Below are 11,583 nucleotides of genomic sequence, written 5' to 3' on the forward strand. Positions count from 1 at the left end.
ACCTCTTTTGCATATCTTGTATACTTTCATTTGAATTCATTCTAAATAATTCATATTCATGAGTTAATGTATTTATCCTAGATCTTTTTACATCTGTTCTGCCCTCATGTGTTACTTGTAGGGTATCCCACATGTCTTTTGCACTTTTACAATTTGATACCCTAAAGTACTCATCCATTCCTAAGACAGATGTAATTATATTTTTGGCTTTTAAGTTGTATTGCACTAATCTCTTTTCTTCTTCACTCTATTCTTCCCTAGGCTTTTCTATGGTTGTATTTCCTGCCACCTTAGTGGGAATGTAAGGCCCTATTTCTATGGCTTCCCAAATATTTAAATCTATTGCCTCTATAAAAATTTGCATACGGGTTTGCCAAAAATGGTAACCCACTCCATTAAAGATAAGAGGCCTATTTATTGAATTCCCTTCGAGAAATAAGTAGTTTGATGAGGCCATTATTCTTGAAGCTTCTAAATTTTATACAAGGATGAAGCTCTGATACCACTTGTTGGACAAGTGGCCTTAGATATCTTAAGAAGGGAGGGGGTTGAATTAAGATACCACAAACTATTTCCCCAATTAAAAATTTTACTCTTCTTTAATGAAAATTTCAATGCACTCTTATTATGAATTATTGTAAGATAATTCAAACTAAACTTCCTTAATGCCAAAGATAAACAACAATAAATAAAGAATTTTAAAAGAAGAGAAAGTGCAAACTCAGGTTTTTTACTAGTTCAGCCACGCCCTGTGCCTACGTCCAGTCCCCAAGCAACCCGCTTGAGATTTCCACTATCTTGTAAAATCCTTTTACAATCTCTGAATCACATAAGGACAACCCTTCCTTTGTATTCAGATATCTTTACAACAAGGGACCCTCGGTCCCTTAATCACTTTTATTAAGTAAGAAGAAAGAGAAGAAGAAATCTCTCTTGTAAGAGACAGATTGTACAATGAAGCACTCAAATAATTTCTTATTTAATTACAAGTGTTTTGCCCAAGGAATTTTTAGAAGATAAGACAATTTGTACTTTTGAGAGGATAAGAATTTTTGGTCAGTAAAAGCTTTGAGGAAATTTGTGTCCCAAGTCACCTATCTATAGGCCTTTGATGGTCATTCAAAAGTTAAATGAAAAGATGTGACTGTTGGGAATTATTTTTGAAAATCCTCACTAGTAATCGATTATCATAATGGTGTACTCGATTACGCAGTTACTTCTGAAGAATTATGACTCTTCTCATTTGAAATTTGAATAGTTAAACACTAGTAATTGATTGCCAACTTACTGTAATCAATTACACAACTTGAAATTTAAATTCAAATGTCTTATGGCTGTTTTAAAACGTTCAAAACCTTTAGTAATCGATTACAAGCCTTGTGTAATCGATTGCATGCTTTCGAAAATATTTAAAACCTTTTTAGAAAACATGTTAGCCACTGGTAATCAATTACATCCTCTGCTAATCGATTACCAGATATTAAATCTCAATTTAAAATGATTTAGATAAAATTCTTTGGCCAAACCTCTTGCTTTTTCAATTTGGAAACTTCTTCATAAGATTCTAGAGATCAACTTGATCATTTATCTTGAATCTCTTGAAGTCTTGTCATGAATTAAACTTGAGAAGCACATTTCTTTGGCATCATCAAAACATCATTATATCTTTGCTTCTACAGCTGACCTTCCCGATGTGTTTCATTATTTTGAAGGATCAAACATAAAATATGGATCCAAATAGTGATGTCATTTTCTTCCCTTCCAATGAAATAAAATTGATTTTGTTAAACTTTGTAAATGTTTTCCAAAGAAAATAGAGAATTCATAGAAATTAAAACAACTTTAAAGACCTTCAAATTTAATTTAAAAATAAAACAAATTATCAAGACTTTGAAGTTAGTGAAATATTTATGAGTTTATATAGATAATTAAAAACAAAAATAAAGTCATTGGATTTTTTACAACTTCACTATTCAAATAAGAAGGAGAAAAAAACTAAAGTCATGAATTTTTTTACGACTTCATACCCAAATATTGTAAAAATCCCTACTATTTATCCCTATTTGAGAATTAATTCAAAAAAATATCCTCACTTAATAAATTTCAAATGAAATTATTCCTTTTGGTCAAAACCCCAATAAAGACCCTTAAAAAAGCATAAATAGGAGTCAAAAGCTAATTGTGCTTAGAAAGTAGAAACTATGTACTAGTTGTATGAGATAAAAAAGTCAAACAAAAAATGATTTATACCATTGAGTAGAGCAGCCAAAATGAGTCAGTCGATTCATTAGATTTGACACATCTTAATCCACCTTAAAAGTGGACTGATTCCACCTGACTTACTTTCTATTAAGTCCTATAAATGTTGATCCGATCCACCACGAGTTGATGGATTAAACAGACTGGCCTACTTAAAACTAAAAAAATCATTTTTTAAAAAGATTAATCAACAGAAAATCAATTTTTTAGAAAAATAAATTTAAATATCTAGTAAAAATTTGAATAATAAATAATACCATTATTTTAAAATTTCATGAGTTTAAATTTGATCAAGCTAAAAAATATCAAAATACCTTACCATGGAATCCAATCGAAGCCAAAATACTCATAATAATATTGAACAACATTATAAAAAAAAATACTAAAAAAATATTGAAGTCTACAACTTATTACTTTGAAGTCTTAAACAACATTACATATTACTAAAAAAACATAAAAAGTTGTGGGATTAACACTAAGTTAATTTTTAGGCGGGTTAGATGGGTTAACCCAACTCACAACTGATTTAACTTGGGTGGATTGGATTGTAGTTGAATCGAGTTTAATATTTGAACTAACTGAAATTCTTTCTTCTTTTTCTAGTCCAATCATACCGAACTCATGGTAGTCCATGTTACTCAAATGTTCTATCATGTTTAATGGTTATAACCTTGAGAGAGAGAGAGATAAAAATATAAAAAAAATATAAGTAATTAATTTAAATATTGATATAATATAATAAAAAATAGATTAAGTGAAATTAGAAGTATCGATGAGATTTGTAATTTATGGATTTCAAAATATCATCAAGAAAATCAAAAGCTTTTAGGCTTTAATAAATTCCGAAAACGCTACCGAAATTGTTCATTAGGTGATCGGTGAGTTTTTTTTTCTCTTTCTGAATGTAAGCTGAATCCTGTTCAAGTTAATTATTATTGTCATCCACAGGTACGTATATCTATTGTTGTATTACTTGTGTCGCGTCTTTGATCAATGCTGTTTTTTCCTAGATATTGTCCTAAGACTAATATTAGAACTTATGTACATATGAGGTTATATTTTTTGAGAGCAACCTATGAGGTTATATTTTGAATAAATGTTTTTCATATTATAATTTTGGTTAATTTCAAGTGTCGATGGATCAAACCCAAAATGTATCGGTGAAGTAAAAATATAATAACATACTAACATTTTGTAAAAAAGTACTATTATAAAATAGAAAAAAAATTGGGGGTGGGGACTATATTTAAATTATAGAAGCGATTTCTAATTATTAATTGATATATAGATTAAACAAATTCAAAAATTAAGGGAACAACAGACGCAAGCAATGTTAATCCCTCGCTGCTTGTATACAACGATAAATAGAGCATTAATGGGCTCTTGCATTATAATGCTGTAATTTTCTTAAAGATTATCCTAATTGAGTATATTTTTTAAAAAAAATATATGAAAATAAATAAATCATATTTACTATAAAAAAAATCGTGCTTCAAATTACGATTTTGTTTTTCAGAAAATTATTACGACACAGAAATTGTATATGTATATATGATTTTAGATTTTTTAATTTTTTTATTATTAAAAGTTAAAATCATTATGTTCAAACGCGATTTCAGCATGTTTTATTTTAATATTTTAGAAATATCATCATGTTAAAATGAAATTTCAACATATTTTTATTTTAATATTTTAGAAATACAATTTCATTAAAAAAATAAAAAAATTGAAATCGAAATTTAACATAGGATTTTAGATTTCAGAAACAAAATATTTTAAACAAATACAAAGTGAAATCATATTTTGATATATGATTTTTTATTGTAAAATGGTATATTAAAGTATTTTTTATTATGAAATAGTATATTAAAGTATGATTTATCAATTTTTAGATTTTTTTAAATATCCATTATATTAATTTTTTAAAATTCTATCCATTTCCGTAATTAACCTTTATTTGTGCGCTTTGTTTCTCAACTTGTTTTATTGACTGATAATGATAAAACTGTAGCTCACGGAGTCACGCGTTTCTATTTCTAGATTGACTTTGGACGGCAGTGGTGGCATCAAACAGAATAAAAGTATAATAAATTTTCTTACGTAAATGTTCATATTTTATTGATCCTTATCGAGTCTGGATCCTCTCCACCGTAAATTTTCTCCCATTCTCTTCGGCAGCTTTCTAAACCCTTAGATTTAGATGTATCTCACTCACGAGACCTTTTTTTCTTTTTCTTTTTGTTAATGCACCAGAACATACTGAACTTTTATAGTTTGAAACTTTGCATTATTAAATATTTATATTATATATATATATATTATAATAAAATACAGATAAAATTATATTTTTAATCTCCCTAATTATCTTCAATTTTAATTTTAATCTTCCTTTAAATTTATTTACAAATTTAATCATTTAATAAATATGTGGATGTGGTTTCCAAACGTTTTAATTGGACATTACTATCACAGGATGTGACACTACTACTTCTGTATAAAAAAATATTATTATATATTTAAATTATATAATATTTTGATATATATATATATATATATATATATTATATTTAATTAGAAATATATATCAAATTATTTAATTGCTACTTTTAATTTTTTAAGTCACTACTGTTATTTTTATTATTTAAAAATAAAAGGATTATTTTTAAAACATATTATATGTTTTATATATTTAAAATTCTTACAATAGAAAAAAAATCTATTTTTGATTTTTAAAAATATGAAAAATAAACAAAAACAACACCAATAATAATAATAAGTTTTTAAATATGTTGAATAAATAAAAAAAAACCATTAAATTATATGAATAGTCAAGTGTAATACGATTAATATCAAACTTAAAATACAACGCAAATTACAAGACAACAATTAGTTTGCTTTTAGATGTGAGAGAGTTTCAGCCGTGAGATTCTCTAAGAGCCCATGAGATTGATGGAGAGGATTCCTGCATGAGACGAGGATCCAGATCCGATCCTATTTTATTAGAGTTTGAGACATTATTCATTCAGGTGAATTTTAGGGTGAAGTCCAAAACTCCCTCAGTCACCTCTGTGCCACTAAAATGATTGGTTGCAGGAGGTTTTAAACTACAAGAAAAAAATATATTAAAATGATTGCTTTTTTTAAAAAAATTGACAATTATTAAATGCTTTGATTTTTGTTAATCTCCAAAAAAAAATAATGAACTTCTAGTGAACTCAACCCTTCATCTCCGACCATTACTGCCTCTACCTTGGTCGCCAAGGAGGAGGTCACAACACTAAGTGGTTCTTCCTCATCTCTATCACCCAAAGCTTCTTCAACTGCAACAATAGATGTTCCCTTTTTTTCCCTACTGTATCTATATATTTTGTTTTGATCCATGACAATCAAGAAATTTATTCATTCATTTTGCTAATTGATGTCATGGTGGATTTTTCTGGATTTGTTATTCTTTCTTTTAATCTTAGTTGTTCTCAATTTCATACATTGATTCGAGGAATTTGAAATTTGAAATGAATTGGTTATATTTTTGTGAGAGATTTCCTGTACGTTTTTCTTTTTTACCAGAGATTTGTTGTAAGTTAATAATCCTAAATATGGGATTTTTGTTGTCTGAATTTTTCTGGATTGTTTTGATGATATGGGTTTAGTCATTTGCTTCAATGGTGTTAAAGAATGAATTTAGATTTGATATATGGAATGTAATTCCAGAAATTAGCAGGAGAAAGTGGTGGTAAGGATGAGTTGAAGCTTTTTCTCAATTTGTAGTAATGTGAGTCAAAACATTTTGGACCTGAAGTTGAAGAAATTAGTAGAAGAAAGTGGTGGTTTGGGATGAAATTTGGGTCTTGTGATATTTTGCAACAGAAGAGTGGTGAATCTGGTAATTGTGACACCCTTTATCCCGATATATATATATATATATATAAATAAAATATGTAAAAATATATTGGTAAACAAAATCACATGGGTAAAAGGTTCACATTCACTTCAATTACCAAATAAAACTTATTAAAAATATATTGGCTCAAAATAAGGTCGTCAAAATTTACAAAAATATTTTATTAAATCAATGAGGTAAAATAAAATAGACTAACATAATATAAAAATTTATGTCCCAATGTCACATCTTATCAGATCGTTGTGTCCCGACGTCCTTCAGCACATTCCTAACTACTAGAGAGAAACAAGACAACTAGATATACATATTATATAAACAAAATAAAACTTACTTAAATATAACTCACACAATTCCACCATTTTGTCATTTAAAATTCACCTTTCAATCATTAATCACATTACACAAGAATCACACACTTCAATCAAGACATTATAATATATCAATTTCATAATAAACAATTAGCAAGCGTATGCAACAGTTATGCTAAGACTCAATCCTATATGCAATGTGATACCATGTCCGTGAAAAACCACCCTAGGGCGCTTAGAAGTACATAACAAGATACACACAATGGATTTGTCATGTCACTCTTACTAAATAAGATCATAGGGAGACCAATCAGGGTCATTAAGTGTTAACCACACAATGGGTTTGTCAGCTTATAACACAAGTAATGTCTCATTAAGTGTTAACCACACATTTATTTACAGCCAAAACTCATTCACAATTTCACATCTCATAGTGTCACAATCCACCATTACAAGTTTACACATAGTGAAGAACAAGGTTAATCAAGAATGGAATCTTGTAACTTGCATCACATATTAAACATTGTTCACAAAATTAAAATAAAATAGGCTTAAATATGTTTTTGATTTCTAATAAATACCCTAATTTTATGTTTGTTCCCTAATAAATTTTTGTTTTACATTAAGTTCCTAATAAAACAACACTTTTGTTTTTGGTCCTTGATATTTTGTTTTAGTCCCTAATAAATTAACAAATTTTGTGTTTGCTTTCTAATAAATTAACAAATTTTTTTTTAATACCAACTAATAACAAATGGAAAAAAATTATCAAACAGCAAATACAAAATTTGCTAATTTATCAAGGACTAAAATAAATGTCAAGGATAACAAACAAAATTTTTGTTTTATCAGGGACTCAACCCAAAAAAAAAATTATAAGGGAGAAAATAAAAAAAAAATTGAATATTTATTAGGGATCAAAAGCATATTTAAGGAAAAAAAATATAACCAACAATGCATCATAAACATCAAAATAAAATAAAAATGAAGGATGCAAATTTCAATTTTAAAACCATATAAAACCCCTCAAAATTGAGAAAGAATTGAAAAACAAAAATAAAAAACTACCCATGTTTGTATCCAACAAAAACCAATACCAAAAACACATCGAAAACACAATCATGCAAAATAGAAAACTCACAAAGACCTTCATCCATGGACTAATTACTAATAAAAAATGAACATAGGTTGAAAGGGTATTTGTCGTCCTTTAACAACCATGGTTACAAACAATTTCGTCAAGCCTAAGTATATATATGGTGTCTATGATTTTTTTTTTAAGTTTCTTAGAGGTATATTCGCCTCTGTTGGAGGCATGAATAGACATTAAATATGGACACATCTCTTATTGGAAATTTGAATCTTGATTCGCCATATTGCAGGGGACAAGCCGCTTTTGCTAGACCAATCCTGATGGTAGAGTTGAATTGCAATACTATGGCTGGGAGGCCTATTTGAGTCTTCTGGTTGGTGCGGATGCGAGGAGGCTCTCCACTTTGCAACCAATGATTGACAAGATGAGAAAGAAGCTAACACCATGGAGGGGGGAAATTTTGTCGTTTCTTTGTCTTGTCAAATTGGTTTTATCTTCTATCCCTCTCTACTTTTTCATCTTTTAAAATTTGTACAGGGAAGTGATTTGTGCCCTAAATAGGATTCAAAGAGAGTTTTTGTGGGGTTCTATAGGAGGAGAGAGAAAAGTCACATGTGTGAAAATGAGAAGTTATGTGTTCTTCGAAAGAAAAGGGAGGTTGGGGATTAAAGACTTAAAAACTTTCAACAAAGCCCTAGCGGGGAAGGGGTTGTGGAGGTTGCTGAGTGAGAAGGAAGGATTATGAGAATGATTGTAATGGAGAAGTATGATATGAGGATTTTGATAGGTTACTTTGTGGTAAGGAAGTACCTAAGGGGTCCTATTGGCAGAGTGACTTAATGAAAGTATACGAGGTGAAGGAAAGGGGTGAAGGATGGTTTCAAAATGGGATTGGGAGGGTGTTAGGTTATGGGAGGGATATTAGTTATTGGTTTGCTAAATGGGTAGGCTAGGAGAGGTTAGCTACAAAATATTCTTGAGTTTTTTCAAATTCAGTTCAAAAGGTTTAAAAAATCAGTGAGGTTGGGTGTTGGGTAAGGGATGAATGGAGACGGGAGCTAAGGTGGAGAAGGAATTGGTTCCAATGGGAAAATGAGTTAGTTCATTAATTGGTAGATGCCATTGAAGGAAAAACACCATGGAGACTACAAGGAGATGGCTAGACATGGATGAATGGAGAATGCATGACTTATATGGTCAAGGAGGTCTAAGAATTATGGAACAAATGCTACTCACGGTTAGTAGATATGCGAGTATTACTAGTGGATACACAACCATTTCTGGAAACACACTAGAAGTATCACTACATCTAAGGCTAAAAAAGTGTGATACCAGCAACATAAAAGGGAAGGAAGACTTATTTCTAACAGAAGAAGCTCCAAGAGAAAAAGGAATTTGAAAGAAGAAATTTCTCAGGTAAATGATTTTCTTCTTTATTCCTCTTTGATCCACATACATATAAAACGGAAATCAACATCCCTCATAATAGAATTTGGAATCTTATAACTGTTGGAGCATCCTATCTCATTCCATCCAATGAAAAGTAAAGCAAGAGTGATAGTGAGAAAGAGAGTTCTAGTTTCCACCACACTTGGTGAGAGTTAAGAGAAATTGAAACCATCATTGTTGGGTGAAGTTGAGAGATATTCTCTTGTGTAGAGAGAGTCATTCTAATCCTAATTTTAATAGTGGAGATATTTACTGGCTTGGTCGTGTGGTTTTTACCTTTCACATTGAAAGGATTTTCCATGTTAAAAATTCTTGGTATCATTTTTCTACTATCTATTCTTGTTTCTCCATTTTTGCTAAGTGCATATTTTGAGTCTATAAAGAGGAAAATAGTGTTGGTGTTTCCCAACAGACGTATAGAGCCTGGTTCGGGGGGAGCTATTATCTTGTGTGATTCAAGATGAAGGGAGTTGTCACTCATATGGAGATATGTTCAAGCTAACTGTAGAAAATTATTCCTATTGGAAGTTGATGATGGAAGACCATCTGTATTACAAGGATTTGCATGAGCCAATTACCCACAAGAATAAGGCAAAGGGGAAGAAAGACAACGAATGGGAGCTCCTTAATCGGAAGGATGTAGCTATGATTTGTAAGTATATTGACCGAAGCTTGTTTGAGCATGGATCAACTTATACCAATGCGTATGAGTTATGGACAAAGCTTGAATCTTTGATTCTAAAGAAGACACTGATGAATAAAGCTCATCTTGTCAAATACTTGGTTAAGCTAGAGTATATGGATGGTCAGAACATGATTAAGCATCTAAACACTTTCATGGTATTGTTAATCAATTGAAGAAGGTAGATATGAATATAGATGATGAATTACAAACTCTTTTACTCCTTAGTTATTTGCCTGAGAGTTGGGACACATTGGTTGTCACTCTCAACAACTCTGCACTAGATGGAAAGCTTAGCATGGATAATGTCATAGATAGTTTGCTAAATGAAGAGTCCAGACAAAAAGAGAGAGGCTTGAGTAGTCACTCCGAAGCAAATATTGTTGAAAATAGACGGAGGAGCGAACACCATGGTAAAGAAGGCCATGGGAAATCATGAGGAAGATCCAAGTCTCGCTCCAAAGGCTTGAGTTGCTACTAATGTGAAAAGTCAGGTCATAAGAAGTTTGAGTGCAAATTCTTGAAGAGAGATCAGAAGGCTGGAATTGTCCATGCTAACCAAATTGACCCAAAAAAGAAAAATGAAGGTGGAACCACTACTGTTGTGGCGTCAGAGGATGAAAATGTTTTTCTTATTGGTAATGAAAATTATTTAAATATTGCATCTGATGATTGTATATGGATAATCGAATTTGGAGCATCCTTCCATGTTACTCCTCATGAAGGATTTTTCTCCTCATATCAAAAAGGGGATTTTGGTATGGTGAAGATGGATAACCATGTCACAAGCAAGATTGTTGGCATAGGGGATGTGACTTTGATGACTGAAAATGGAAGCAAGCTTGTTCTATAGGAAGTAAGACTTTGCTTGAGATGCATTTAAACCTTATCTCAATAGGAAAGCTAGATGAAGCTGGGATGACAAACCAGTTCAATGCTGACAAATGGAAGCTTAGTAGAGGAAGCATGGTCGTTGCTCAAGGTAAGAAGGAAGGCTCCTTGTACATTATGCAAGGAAAGATATGCAAAGGAGAGATGGATATTGCTCAAGATACAACCAAAGATTATGGCACAAGAGATTGGGTCACATGAGTGAGAAAGGTTTGGAGTTTCTAACAAAGCATCACTTTCCAAACATAAAGGGGCAACCACTTGAATCCTACGAAGAATGTCTTGTAGGTAAACAGCACAAAGTGTCTTTCCAATGATTGGATGAGGCCAGAAAGAGAAACCAAATCCTGGATCTTATCCATTCAGATGTTTGCTCAACTTCTAAAAAGTCCCTTGGTGGTGCCCAATACTTTGTTACCTTCATTGGTGATCACTCCAAAAAGGTGTGGGTGTATCCATGGAAGACAAAAGATCAAGTTCCTCAAACTTTCTATGAATTTCAAGCCTCAATAGAACAAGAGACTGAAAGAAAGCTAAAATGTTTAAGATTAGATAATGGTGGAGAATACAGAGGCCCATTCGAGGCATACTGCAAGGCTCATGGGATACAACATGGAAAGGTACCTCCCAAAACTCCCCGGTTGAAAGGATGAATAGAACAATTAGACAAAAAGAGATGAACTTGGATTCAAACTATGGGATCTTATAAATAAGAAGATTATTCCAAGTAGAGATGTGGTGTTCTTCGAATATCAAACAATACATGATATCCAATGATCTGAGAAGTCAAAGCCCATCGTGAGAAACTCAAGGGGAGAGACTCTTATAAAAGAGACAGAACCCACTAAGATGATAGAAACCAATCAGACAAAGCAACCTCCTCAGATAGAACAACCTGACCAAATGGAGCAGAGTCTGATGGAGCATCTAACTTGGATGATGGAAGAATCAACAATGGAGACTGTCCATTCAGAAGATGAATCCCAAGTGAGGCAATCAA

Source organism: Glycine max, chromosome 12 (assembly GCF_000004515.6).
Source record: "Glycine max cultivar Williams 82 chromosome 12, Glycine_max_v4.0, whole genome shotgun sequence".
In the NCBI taxonomy this organism is placed as follows: domain Eukaryota; kingdom Viridiplantae; phylum Streptophyta; class Magnoliopsida; order Fabales; family Fabaceae; genus Glycine; species Glycine max.